Source organism: Mirounga angustirostris, unplaced genomic scaffold (genome assembly GCF_029215605.1).
Source record: "Mirounga angustirostris isolate CCGP_5_RB_7025 unplaced genomic scaffold, mMirAng1.0.hap1 SCAF_2, whole genome shotgun sequence".
Classification (NCBI taxonomy): Eukaryota; Metazoa; Chordata; class Mammalia; order Carnivora; family Phocidae; genus Mirounga; species Mirounga angustirostris.
In genome coordinates, this window is record NW_026991710.1 from 176,399,586 (window position 1) to 176,414,025 (window position 14,440).

A 14,440-nucleotide genomic window follows, 5' to 3' on the forward strand; every position below is an offset into this window, starting at 1 on the left:
CATGGAAGGAATTTCAGCCGGTTGAACAGAAGATGGGTCGCATCTGACGCGAGCCTCACGCTGAGCACTGGGTTATTGCACATCTTAGACACATCTCTGGGGGGTGCTCTCAGCTTGGGATGTCATTGTCACCATCTTTTGTTTGAATTCAGTGTAATCATGATGTAAACATTATTGCTCAATTTTCTTAGGAAATTCTAGAGAAGAATGTTTTGCAACCAGGATGAATGATGGATTAGTAAAGACAAAAATTTCAGTCTGAAATGCATGACTGAGTGCTGGGATCAGGGTTACCCAGCACACTGGAAGGCAGGGAGGATGGATTACTGAAATCTCTCCGGGGAGTTTCCTGGGTATTTCCTGCCAATTTCGTGCTTTATAGAGGTCTAAAGGTTTGATTTTTGCTAAGTGTTAGAGAGTGGAGCTTTTTGGTAATATTTTTCAAGAGATGGAAGGGACAAGAAGCTGACGAGAGTTTTGTGTGTGTGTGTGTGTGTGTGTTTTCCTTTTTCTCTTTTGGGGAATGTTTTGCAACAGACTTTTTTCTGTTTCACTTTTTTAAACCATTATAGGTGAGTGGGTGAATTCCAGGACTAGTAGTCTGGGATTTTCTGAGCTAGGTTAATTGATATCCTAAGTCTTTAGTTGGGAATGTGTCCATTTCTCACACTGGAGCATTCTTTAAAGAACTCTGATTTTGGGGGTGCAGGCATGGTTAACAACATTCCAAGTGACCTGAGGACAAGCCCCAGTGATAGCATCATGGCCAGTTTTTCCCCTTGGTCCCCACCCCCAGGGTGCATTGAGCAGTGCTGAAATGAAAGACTGCAGGGCACTCTGATCTTTGTCCTAGTCTGAATGCAGCTCGTAATAGTATCAGGAAGCAACTGGACACCAGTATTTCCAAGGGTAACATCTCCCTGTTGCCCTAGATCTAGACTGAGTTTAATTCTCCAGCTTGAAAAAAGCCGCCATATTCAGTTACCAGCCAATTGAGCTGTCCGTTGTGAGTGATTATCCGGTGTCGTGTCATTGTCTGTGACTTGGTAGACTCTTTAGTTTGTTTTATATTTGCCTTTGTACCTTATTCACGAAAGCAAATACTTCTTTATTATGTTACTAGATTGAATAAAGTGGTTAAGAGTTACATAGTCACAGAGTCACTTAGTGAAGGAGCTACCTACAGCTGATTCATAATCTAAAGATGGAGCATTAATACATCTGTTATTATTGACAAAGGGAAAGACCCAGATTATTGCACAAGTAGAGATCTGTGTAGGGGAATTCCAAGAACTTTGAGGAGTAAACATAAGGCCAGAATTTTTTTTCCTAACCTCAGCTCTTTATTTTTTATTTTTAACAGTCATGAATTCCACCAACAAGCATGTGCCACGCTATATGAGAGCCCATTCTCTTGCTTTTGTTTTGTCTGTTTGTCTTTCAAAGGAGGCACACCTGGTTTGCAATCTAGGCTGTAAGGAAAAGATGATTTTCTGAGTGTAAAAAACAGATAAATGGTGAAAACGTCAAATTATCTTATATATCGAGTAGGAATAAGTCATTAGTTGTTCTTGTAACAGAGATTGTGCATTTTTGTCTTATTTATGGTCAGAGTACTAATTTATCTTTTTTGCTTCATTTAGGATTATATTTCTTTGACAAGTACCAAAGGGCACAGGGTAGTGGAAAAAAGATGATTGAGGTACACTCATGACATTAAGAAGACAGGGAAGTAACTGGATGGTGACAGATGTTAACTAAATTTAGCATCACAATCATTTTGCAGTGTCCACAGATATTGAATCCTTATGTTATTTATCTGAAACTGATATTATATGTTAAATACATCTCAGTAAAAAAAATAAGTAACAGAAGATGGGAAAAAACACATTTTCCTCTTTCAGATGTTTCTGTAACAACCATCATTTGATAGTATTTATCACAATTCTGAAAGATTTGGAAGAGCTAAAATAGTAAATAACTAGAAGGCAGTGTAGGAACAGAATTACAATGTTGAGTGTTCCGTTAGTTAGGGCATACATTTAAAAATATGTTTGAGTCCCTAGGTTATTATTTTTTTAGTATTTTATTTATTTATTTGACAGAGAGAGAGAGCGCACAAGCAAGGGGAACAGCAGAGGGAGAGGGAGAAGCAGGCTTCATGCTGAGCAGGGAGCCCGATGTGGGGCTCGATCCCAGGACCCTGGGATCATGACCTGAGCCAAAGGCAGGCACTTAACGGACTGAGCCACCCAGGCGTCCCTGAGTACCTAGGTTATTAAAATGTATTTTCAGCCAGCAGAAACCTTTGAGTCTATTGGTAGCCTTTTTGTCTTTTTAAGAGGTCATTTTGTATTTTAGAGACATTGAAACAATTTGTTACTTACTTTTACATGCAATTAAAGTATCAAGTTCCCTCGCAAACTATTTTTTTTTTAAAGATTTTATTTATTTATTTGAGAGAGTGTGCACCAGTGGGGGAGGGGCAGAGGGAGAGGTAGATTCCCCCCTGAGCAAGGATCCGATGTGGGGCTCTATCCCAGGATCCTGAGATTATGACCTGAGCCGAAGGCAGATGCTTAGCTGACTGAGCCACCCAGGTGCCCCCAAATTGGTACTTTTTAATAGAAATGACTTGAGCAAAAAACTCAGAGAAATTTGACACCCATTAAAATAAAGTTTACTGGGGGAAAAAAAGTTCATTTATTTTTTTCAGTGGTAAAAAAGTGGATTTTTAATTTTTTCAACTTTAGGACATTAAAATAAGAATAATTATCAAATTCCTATCTCCCTTGATTTTATACAGAAGAAATGTAAAGTTGCATTACTATCTTTAAAGGTGTTTTGGGGGGTGGGAGGGTGAGGAGCCTGATTGGTCCTGTTCAATGTCAAAAGGACACTGCGTTTTCTGGCCTGAGTTGCACTCATGCAGTTGGCCTAGAGAGATATAATGCTGGATTTCTCTTCTGACTTTGTTTACAAGAGGAATGTGATGTTTTGGAAACCCCTCAGCTAACGACCACTTGGTTTTCAAAGTTCTAGTGAGGGGCGCCTGGGTGGCTCAGTCGGTTAAGCGGCTGCCTTCGGCTCACGTCATGATCCCGGGGTCCTGGGATCAAGCCCCGCATTGGGCTCCCTGCTCAGCAGGGAGTCTGCTTCTCCCTCTCCCTCTGCCCCTCCCCCCTGCTCCTGCTCCCTCTCTCAAATAAATAAAAATCTTAAAAAAAAATTCTAGTAAAAAAAGATCTTCTCATGTTGTTAGATTATCTATTTATCTGATTTAAGCCGAAAAGGTTGTGTGACAAAGAGATGCTTTTGGAAACTCAGAAGAGGTTAGACAGAGCCTGAGTGCCACGTGTGTTTGCCTGCTTTCTCCAGGTACTGACCTCCTGCCAGTTTCTGCCAGCCAGGCATCCTCCTCCTTACTTGGTGGGATGTCCTTGTCCTAGAGTAAGTTTCTTCCGGTGGAATATTTATTTATGCTTTTGTTCTTTTCTACCAATAGGGCATCTAGACCAGAGGAGCTGAACACTCCTGAGGTTGGATGATGTGGCATATTGAGTCAGATGTGGAAGCTTGGATATAGGTCCGAGCAAGACACCGGTCCATTCAAGGGATGGAATGAGGGAGGTGGGTTTTTAAATTGGAAGAGTGGGTCTTAGTGAGTTGAACTTGGCTTGCATGTGATTTTTCACTAAATGTCCTACTCTCCAAATCATTAAAGGTTGTTTTTTTGGGGGGGGGGGAATAATTAGGAAGCAATCCAAAGCAGTAGACAGAATTAGCATATGGTCGCCGTCATATTTGGTCTCTTTCCTTCACTCGGTGACTCGATGCCTTTCTCTGTCTCCCGGGTGCCTTTTGCCCTTGTTCCATTTCTTGTACACTGTGTACTTCTGAGGCAGTCAGCATATTCTGCCTCGCTCTGTTGGTGTTTCTGGATGTCATACTATCTCTTTGATTAGGTTGTTCACTCGCTTCGTCTGAGCAGGAGACCTGCCTGAGGCTTTGTGGCTTTTGTAAGAGCTCAGATGTTTGCTGAATGATTGTTTGGTCTTTTGTGAGAAATACCTTTTTTTTTTCTTTGTTATTCACATACTCTGTCAAAATCCCAGGTGGCCCAGTAGTGATCATCTTGCTTTGTCCTGTGTCCCAACTTCTCTCTTCCACCCCACAAATGTCCCTCTGGTGTTGCCATTGTGTTTGTATTACTGGTCTTTCCCTTGAATGGGCCCTTCATTTTGACCACTGAAGCAAAGGAGAATTCTTGCCTTATTATAGCTCAGTTTTAGAGTTACTGGAATTTGAACATGACCTAGTTGTTTGGATTGAATTAGTCATTGTTTTTAATTTCACAAAGGCTATTAAATGTCTTTTTTAGTTTAGCTTTATTAACATTGATGCCTCTTGGCTTTTATTTTGTGAACAGCCCTCTTTGAACTCTCGTGGGCTTTGTTTCATATAAAAATCAAAACCTTAATCATGCCGTGGGAGAAAGAAATACCATGCATAATAGAATTCAAAGACTTGAAAGGCCTTTGGAGTATTTAAATTATTTTAAGTATTAGGTGCCTCTTCTTTAAACTCTAGACTAGAATCTCAAGCCCATCTCTGCACAAGTAGTTTAGCATTATCCTCGGAGAAAGTATTTATTTGTTAGCAGATGTTTTATGTCATGCTCTGCCGCCTGCTCATCTACTCCCCAGTAAACCTCACTTGTTTTTGTTCTTAATCATTTACTTCATTTTACCACCTAAAATGTCGTTTGGGGGATTAGGTGAGAAGATGTGTTGAGGAAAAGTTGTTTTCTGTGTCTCTGAAGAGGTGAGGGGGTGGGGCTTCTGGTCTGTAATACAGGAGAGGGGTGCAGGCTGGTATTGTTGTGAACATTTCTGGTTGCTTTCTCCATTCACCCATTAACTTGCTTCTCTCCGTGGGAGCCTGTTTTGATTAAGGACCTGGCCATCCAACTATTAGGGTGCTTTTTACAAAAAAAAAAAAAAAAAAACAAACCCAGGGCAGGTGCTGACCTCTCTTGCCCTCCGTTGGCTCCTGCATCTTTACACTCCTGTGCCCTGGGGTGGAGAGTTGCTTCGTGGTTCCAGGCTCTGTGGAGAGGACACCAGGTAGGGTCTGCTGGTGGCGGGCCCAGCTAGCTTTCTGCTGTCCCTGGTTCAGCCGCTCGGATGGCAAAACCAGTGGCTGGGTGGCTGTCAGGCTGACATTCCTCTGGGGGCTGGCTACCTTTGCTTTAGTAGCTTGGGAGGATGAGGCCCCATTTGGGCCTGCATTCCCCAGTTCTGCTCTAGCATTAAAGAAGCTGCCCTCTGATCCCCGATTGGCTTCTCAGGTCTGCACAGCCTGTAGAACCCAGAGTGATCGGCAGGCATGCCAGACAGCCCCAGAACACGTATGATGACATTTTCCGCAGACTCTCTCCCATGTAAGGTATGGCCGTATGACTCTGTGGTTACATCCTTTCCTCCGAGTTCTGATGTTCCCTGTGATGGCCCAGCACTTCTGGACAGTGCCTGGCGCAGGGCTGAGAAGATTGAAGCGGGGGGGATGTTTCCGTAGAGCTTGGTTATTTTTAAAGAACTCAAGAAATTCTAGTGTTTCTTAATTGATTCCTTGGCAAAGTGCTTTGTTTGGGTTGTTTATGATGTTCTTTACCTTCAAGCGTAAACGTATATGATTTGCCCATGCGATTTTTCTGGTGCTTTTATTCCTGTCTCCTATATACAGACATCTCCGAGCTCGGACAGAAATGGTGGAGGGGTGGGCAAAGGAGGGGCTCCCTGGGAAGTCAAGGTGAATGAAGTGCAGGAGCTGGGTTCAGAAAACCCTCTTCCCCCTGATCTCGCATTTGCTTTCCTTGAGTCAGTCAGTGAGCTCTGCCACCGCCCCCTGGGCCCCCCTACTGTTCCATAGCCTGCTCCTTTTAGCTCATCCCCAACCCTCCCTTGACTTTGTCCCCTAGACGGGCAGAGTGTAGGTGAGGAGAGGGCAGGTGTGGTGGTGGGGGTCCAGGGAAGAGGTTTTCCGTGGTTTGTACCAGCTGTTTGCCTTCTTCCCCATGCTGTTGCTTCCCGGAAGCTCTGCACAGAGTTGGGGTTGCGGGATGGAGTTCCCGGGAGCCTGGAAGAGTTGCGGGCTGTCCCGGATGCGGACGTGCTCCCGTGTGCACGCTGGGCTACGGATGGATGACAGCTCGCAAGCACCAGGGCCAGCAGGCCCGACTTCTTTGTAGAGAGGGAGGAGGAACACTTCGTAGTTATTTTTATTTTTGGCACTGGAAGCTTGAAAACATTTTCTCCCTTTTCCTTTCTCAACATAATCGCTTAGCTGACAGTTCTGGTGCTTGGTTTCTTAAAGAGTAAATGAGTGAAAAACCGGCAGCAGACCTTTGTTCCTCTTTAGCCTTGTCATTTACAGAAGGCAAAGAACACGAAAGGAGAAGGAAAGTGGGAGTGGCGGGAGAACAAGCAGGACGGAGGTCGTGGGGCACTGCTGGGCACTGGCCGTGGCTTCCAGAGGGCATTGGGAGCCCGGAGGCTGTCTCACTCCCTTCAGGGAGGAACTTCTTGCCCCAGACAGCAGCCCCGGGCACCCGGGCTGTTCTGCCTCTTTCCGTAACTCTTGCAACTCTGTGCACAAGGACACTTGGGAGAAGCGCAAGGAGGAGAAAGCTGGGGTTGTTCAGACTGCTCTTCGGAGGTTCCTGTTTCGTGGGGATCTTTCTGTCTTTTGAGTGGAGTGGCTTACTGCTCCTTCGTTCTCCTCCTCTACGCCTCCTCCTTTTTTTTCCTTAATCAAAATCCATATAACATGAAATTAATTCTTTTTATCATCTGTTTATTTATTATTGTTTTAAAAAATATTTATTTATTTATTTGCCAGAGAGAGAGAGGTAGACCAAGCATAAGCAGGGGGAACAGCAGAGGGAGAGGGAGAAGCAGACTCCCCGCTGAGCAGGGAGCCCGATGTGGGACTCGATCCCAGGACTCTGGGATCATGACCTGAGCCGAAGGCAGATGCTTAACTGACTGAGCCACCCAGCGCCTCTAAGTAAACAATTCCATGGAATTTAGTGCATTCACGTTGTCGTGGCCCTCACACCTTAAGTCAAGTGCTTCTGGAGGCAAGGAGCAGAGGAGGCTGGTGGCTTCCTTTCTGGGGCAAATGGACTGGAAAATTCTCTCACCAGGCTCTTTGTGGCAAACTTTCCTTCTGAGGCATGACTTGAGAAGAGTAGGGCTTCTTTTTACGGTGGGCCTTGAGATGCTGTGTTGATGAACATCTCTTATTTTATTTATTTATTTATTTTTAAAGATTTTCTTTATTTATTGACAGAGACACAGCGAGAGAGGGAACACAAGCAGGGGTAGTGGGAGAGGGAGAAGCAGGCTTCCTGCGGAGCAGGGAGCCTGAGGCAGGGCTCAATCCCAGGACCCTGAGATCATGACCTAAGCCGAAGCCATACGCCTAACGACTGAGCCACCCAGGCACCCCGATGAGCATCTTTTAATATGGCTGCAGAGAGAATCCTCTTACTTGGTGTTGATGAGAGGATAGAAAGTAGCTCATGGGCCTTCTGGTCTTTTCTGTGGCATTTGTGATTTAATGGAGGGCTGACCGTAAAGAATACAAAGAAGAGAAGCACATATAAGTACTGTGTAATCACTTGTCGTCTTCCGTGCAGTGCTGGTTTTTTTTTTTTTAAGATTTTATTTATTTATTTGTGAGACAGCGTGAGTGCGGAGGAGGGGCAGAGGGAGAGGGGGAAGCAGACTCCCTGCTGAGCAGGGAGCCTGATGCAGGGCTCCATCCCAGGACCCTGGGAACATGACTGAGCCGAAGGCAGGTGCTTAACCGACTGAGCCACCCAGGCGCCCCGCAGTGCTGTTTTTCTACAGAAATTTTGAGTAGAGCTCTGAAATGATTGGCAAGACCATAGGCAGGAGAGTTAAGGGGATGGACTTGCATTGAAGCAAAATTAGGTTATTACCAGATTAGACAGACAAGTGTACCATAAGTTTATTAGCCGGATTCTGTCATTAATCACTTGAATGCCTGCTGTATACAGAAGTCTGTACTGAACTAGGAGTTGGAGGAGAATAAAATAAAATATATGGCCTGGGGAGCTGAGTTGGGATTTTGGTTGATTTAATTTTTGATTCTTGTATATATGGAATCTGACTACATACGGAGAAATTCATTTGCAGGTTTGACTAATTACTGAAAAAGAAAACCTGGCTTTTGATTTTTCCTGAAAAAAAAAAATGTGATTGTACTGAGAAAAGTCAGCTACCACTTTGAATTTGCTTGACATGGAGAAGTAGGTGGAAAGTGGTGCCCAAGCCATTCTCTTCCGTTGATTTTCAGTTTGGATCATTTGCAAGAAATCTCAGGCAGATCTTGGAGAGAGATATTGAAGAAAATGCATTGTAGGTGAGGCTTTCTAAACACTTTGAAAACAAATCCGCTTTCCTGAGCGCGTTCTGTTCAGGAGCCTTCACGTTTCTCAGAACCATTTATGGATTTGCTTCCTTTTGAGAGGGATTGAAGTGATCAGTCATTTCTGACAGCAAAGATTTACGAACACTGCCTCCAAAGATGGTACAAATTAAATTGGATACTGTTATAATAAAAATACATGGCTGCTACTTACAGGTTTCTTTGTTGAAGGCAGCTTTGGGGAGGTGGCTTTCTGTTCTCAGCATGTTAAAGGTTGAGAGAATTAAAGAATTAATTTTCTTAGATCCTCCCACCCTGAAAATGAAGTGTTTGTATTAGTATTGCGTTACAGTAGTCATGAAATTGGGCGGAGCAGAACAAGCCTCTTTTTTTACTTACTTTCTTTTTTTTTCCTTCCTTTTTTTTGAAAAGAAAGTTTTTTTAAAAAAAAAGTATTGGAGAAAATAATAAAATCAGAAAAAAATGATATTTTCCCAGGGACTCTTGTTTGACTTAGCAACTTTTTTGTTGTTTCAGTAAGATTTTTATTTTTCATGCCATAAAGGCTGTTACTGTACTAATCATCACGCCAGGCTTTCTGAGGGTGTCGGCTTGGGAAGACTGTGGGAGTCAGGGATACTGTTGTGTTCCCACCATGGTGGAGAGACAGTGCTAAGTGCTTCTTATGGATGATCTCGTTTAATCCTGCCAGCAACGCTGGGAGGTAGGTATTATCATTGTCCTCATGTGCAGGTGGAGAAATTGAGCTTTAGAAAGTTAAGGGACTGCCCCCAGAGTGACAGTGCTCTGGGATATCAGCCCTGCCCCTCTGCTCCTACCCACTGTCCTGCTCTGCCCCTCAGGGTTAGGCTGCCCACTGCTTCCTACATGCACCACCTCCCCTCTTCGCTCCTCCTCTTTCCTCCATGTCCAGTCTGTAGCACTGAGTGCTGGGCCTGTGGGGTCTGCTAATGCATGGGACCCGCCCATGTGGAGATCAGCGGGGTCACAGTTAGGTGCTGGGGAGAAATGGGATCTCAGAGAGGTTCCTGGAAGGACCACAGTGCAGCTGAGCATTAAAGGGTGATTTCCAGTTAACCGCATGAAGGAGGTGGGGAGGGTATTTCAAATTAGAATGGGATTTAAAAAGTCTGGGGTTGGAGGCTGATACAGATGGTTCAGCGAGCCGTGCCTGGGGGTGGGCGTGTGCATGAAAGCATTTAGCAATCGTATGATGGAAGAGGCTTCTTCATTCAAGTTACACTTAGGAACTGATACAAGTTTGCCAGGGACCGCCGCCGGCCCATACCCTAGAGTTGGAAGCATCATCCTAGCCCGTTCCTCTTCCATCAGACAATGCTGTCTTGAGACCATGGAAGAGATTTATGGCTGGGAGAATGGGAGGGCAGTTTCCAATGATTTGCTCAGACTTACAATAAAGTTGTTGCCGGGCCGACAGAACACCTGTCCGGTAGATCCTCATCTGAGCCTGCCGCTGGCCACTTTTCTCCAGTTCTGAGAACGGGGAGAAAAGGAGAGTTGGTTATTCTAACAGCCAGATGGCCACATGCCTCCGTAATCCCTGGGAATGTGTCCGAGAACATCGATTTTCCTTCCTCTAAATCTTACCATAACAGATCTTGCACTGGAGGCCAGTTTGGCCCTCACACAATTAGCATTTGATTGTGGACTAAATTTCAGTGTCTTATCTTTGTGCTTTTTTGTGACACCACTGACTGAATATACTGTGTTTTTTGTTTTTTGTTTTTAATTTTGCAGTAATGGAATACCATATTTCATGCATCTCATTTGTTTGGACATCACTTCCCACACTCGGACAGAGTTTCTCAGATTGTTAGTTGTAGCATTCTACTTTGTCTTTCCTTGCCTCTTACTTGATCAAAATATACCTCAGTTACATTTTCCTTGAAATCCTAGGACACGCAAGATATTTTAAATGTTTACTTTGTATTTTGTTTGTATTTACTTTCTATTTTGAGTTGAAACACTTGGAATTTCGTGTGGCATTTTAAAAGCATTATAATAGGGTGGTTAGATGCGAGGGCTCTTGAGTGGAGGGCTGGGTTGGATTCCCCGTTCCCCCCGCTTGTTAGGGGTTTGACTTGGGACATCATAATAGTTTCCATGTCATAGGGTGGTCCCGAGGCTCGGGTTCATACGTATAAACTGCTTAGGACAATGCTTGAGGTATTGCAGGAGCTCAGTAGATGTTAGCTGCCGTAACTCTTACTATAGTTATTCCAGAAAGCACAAGTCTAAACGTATATTTGAAAATTTGATAAGCTTATGGATAAAACCCCTCTTATTTTTGTGGAAGGAGTGTAAGTACAGTGTGATTCCTAGTCATAAATACCTGATGCTCTTTTGAAAGTGCTTTTTTCCCCCTTTATTAAAACATACACAAATTTGAAGGGTGAAAGGAAAAGAATTACTCATGACTGATGTCTAATGTCATTACTTAATACAAATTACTCTTTTTTTTTTTTTCAGTTTTTTTCCCCCTTAATCTTAAATTTATTAAAACAGGTAGGTAGGGACAATCCCATTGAATAAATATTTGAAATAGTTTTTTTTTTTTTTTTAAGATTTATTTATTAGAGAGAGAGAACGCAAGCAGGGAAGCGGCAGGCAGAGGGGAGAGGGAGAAGTAGGCTCCCCATGGAGCAGGGAGCCCGATGCGGGGCCGATCCCAGGGCCCTGGGATCATGACCTGAGCTGAAGGCAGATGCTTAACTGACTGAGCCACCTAGGCGCCCCTAAATAGTTTTTTTTTTAACCTAAGTAAGCTATCATGAATATGGTTTCATGTTATTGGTATCTACACAGCAATTATAAATGCTTGCACAACAATACATCAAAGGGATTTTTACCTTTATTTATTTAACCACTGGACTCTTAAGTTGTTTCAAGTTTTTTGTTGTTATGTATAATTCTCTGACGGTGGTATTTCTTCACAAAAGCTCTTTCTTATTTGGGCAGTAATCCCCAAAGTGGAATCATTCAGTCAAAGGCAAGGAATGTCTAAGGTCCAGTACATGTCTCCACTGCTTTCCATGAAGGGTCACAATTCATATTCGTACCTGCTGAGGACACCAGATTGATTTCACTGTACTTCCTCACTATTGGGTATCATCTCAAAAATGCACTAATATTTGGGGCACCTGGGTGGCTCAGTCGTTAAGCGTCTGCCTTCGGCTTGGGTCATGATCCCAGGGTCCTGGGATCGAGCCCCGCATCAGGCTCCCTGCTCGGCGGGAAGCCTGCATCTCCCTCTCCCACTCCCCCTGTTTGTGTTCCTGCTCTCGCTGTGTCTCTCTCTGTCAAATAAATAAATAAAATCTTTTTAAAAAAATGCACTAACATTTGATGGAAAACAGTGTATCACTGATGGTTAAAACTTTTAATTAATGAAACGTGAGTGTTTTCCTCTATGAATGTTGCCTACTTTGTTGTTTCTTTTGTGAATTGCTTAATAACATCTTTTGGCATCATCTTTGTGGTACTTTTCTTTTTCTGTTTTTAATCACAGTGATTTCTTATTTCTTACAACCACAGACTTCAATTTATATTAACTCTTTGCCAATATTCAAGATAATAACCTTTTGTCTCTTGCACATAAGGTATTTATTTTCTAGTGTACTTCCCCTTTCAGGGTTAAAAAACTTTTGATGTTTTAAATTTTATCCAATACAGTATGTTGATCATTTCCTCAAGATCAAATGAAATACCATTATTATTTTTCTAAATACAGAGAAGTAACAGAAGGACTCACAGGGAACCATCATCTCTCCACCCATACAACCTCTGCCGATAACAAAAAACTAGTATCTGTATGTGGATGGTATGTTCAAAAGCAAAATCCCATCTCTCATAACCTCTCACCCTGAGTTTTCGTTCTCCTCTGTAAAATGTTTCTTGTGATTTCTTCCAAGGAAGAGAAAGCATATATTTGCATATATTTTAAACTGAAAGAGATAATGCTACACTCATTGTTTTGCACTTTGCATTTGGCCACTTAAAAATATACTTTGGAGATGCTCTCATATGAGTCGTTACAGACGTATGTCTGTATATCAATTCTATTCTACCAATGGCTGTCCTGTTTGGTTGGGTCGTATACTGAAAAACCTTTGATTCTCTCAAGGTTGTTTTATAAATTTTACACTAAGTAAATTCTCCAGTTTCCAGAATTTTGAGAAATATTCAATTTTTTAAAAAAGATTTATTTATTTATTTGAGAGAGAGCAGGGGAGGGGCATAAGGAGGAGAGAGAATCCTCAAGCAGACTCCCTGCTGAGCTCAGAGCCCGATGCAGGGCTCTATCCCAGGACTTTGAGATCATGACCTGAGCTGAAACCAGGAGTCCAACGCTCAACTGACTGAGCCACCCGGTGTCCCAAGAGATACTCAACTTTATTTCCTTCAGGGTTAGTAATCCAGGTTTGTGCTTAGAACACTGTTGAGATGCAATTAGAAAAAGACAAATATGTGAGTCAAAATGTTAGGACTTGAAAAGGAGCCTGGGAGTTATAAAAATTTAACTCTGTGATTTAAAATAAGGATAATCTTTTAAATTGGCTTTTGTGATGCCTACTGGAATAGGCAGTCAGCATGATTATGCATTTCACAGCCTAATTCATCCATTTTATTATTTTTTTTTAAGATTTTATTTTTGGGGCGCCTGGGTGGCTCAGTCGTTAAGCGTCTGCCTTCGGCTCAGGTCATGATCCCAGGGTCCTGGGATCGAGCCCCACATCGGGCTCCCTGCGCTGCGGGGGAGCCTGCTTCTCCCTCTCCTGCTCCCCCTGCTTGTGTTCCTTCTCTCGCTATCTCTCTGTCAAATAAATAAATCTTTAAAAAAAAAAAAAAGATTTTATTTTTTAAATAATCTCTCCATGTAACACGGGGCTCGAACTTACAACTGCAAGATCAAGAGTCACGTGCTCTACCAACTGGGCCAGCCAGGTGCCCCTAATTCATCCATTTTAATGTGATGTCATGTTTAGACATAGCAATACTGACAAACCTTGCATGTCCACAAATAAATGTGCCACGGATCAAAGTAAGATATTGGCAGCAAGAATAATGCTGTGTCCTGGAGCACTGGGTGTTATGCACAATGAGTCATGGAACACTACATCTAAAACTAATGATGCAATGTATGGGGATAATATAAGAATAAAAAAATTAAAAAAAAAATAAAAAGAATAATGCTGTGTCCATGTGGGGAATTAAAAAAAAGTGGATTATGAACTGTATCTCATTAATCCAAAACATTGCTTCTCTTTTTACCCCAATTGTCACCTAAAGAAAAGTCTGCCCATGCTAGCGGGACGGTTTTCATTTCTGTCCTGTCCCCTTGTCCTAGAGTTCTGTAACATATTTTTTTTTTTAAAGATTTTATTTATTTATTTGAGAGAGAGAATGAGAGACAGCACGAGAGGGAAGAGGGTCAGAGGGAGAAGCAGACCCCCCGCTGAGCAGGGAGCCCGATGTGGGACTCGATCCCGGGACTCCAGGATCATGACCTGAGCCGAAGGCAGTCGCTTAACCAACTGAGCCACCCAGGTGCCCCTGTAACGTATTTTCTAGACCTCAGCTTGGTTGTTACGCACAGGAGATGTGCCTGGATGTTTTATCCTGAGACCAGTAGGGGTTCAGAATTTAAGAGACAATATGAACTGTTTGCTCTTCTGTGTGTGTAATGAATAAAGAATGGGTCTAGCCCAGCATACGTAAATGTTTGACCTGTAAAAACAGTAAAGAATTCAATCCTGTTAGAGTTGCTTTTGTGTTTATTATTATTTTTTAAAGATTTATTTATTTATTTTAGGGGGGAGGGGCCGAGGGAGAGGGAGAGAGAATCTCCAGCAGGTGCCCCACTGAGCACAGAACTGGATGAGGGGCTTGATCTCAGGACCCTGAGATCATGATCTGAGCTGAAGTCAAGAGTCAGAGGCTT

At 43.0% G+C, this 14,440-nt stretch overlaps 1 protein-coding gene across 3 annotated transcripts in view; it reads left to right on the forward strand.

The window, feature by feature from the left end:
- Positions 1–14,440, forward strand: part of MFHAS1 (multifunctional ROCO family signaling regulator 1) — a 101,209-nt gene that overhangs the window by 3,921 nt on the left and 82,848 nt on the right. The window lies entirely within an intron of this gene.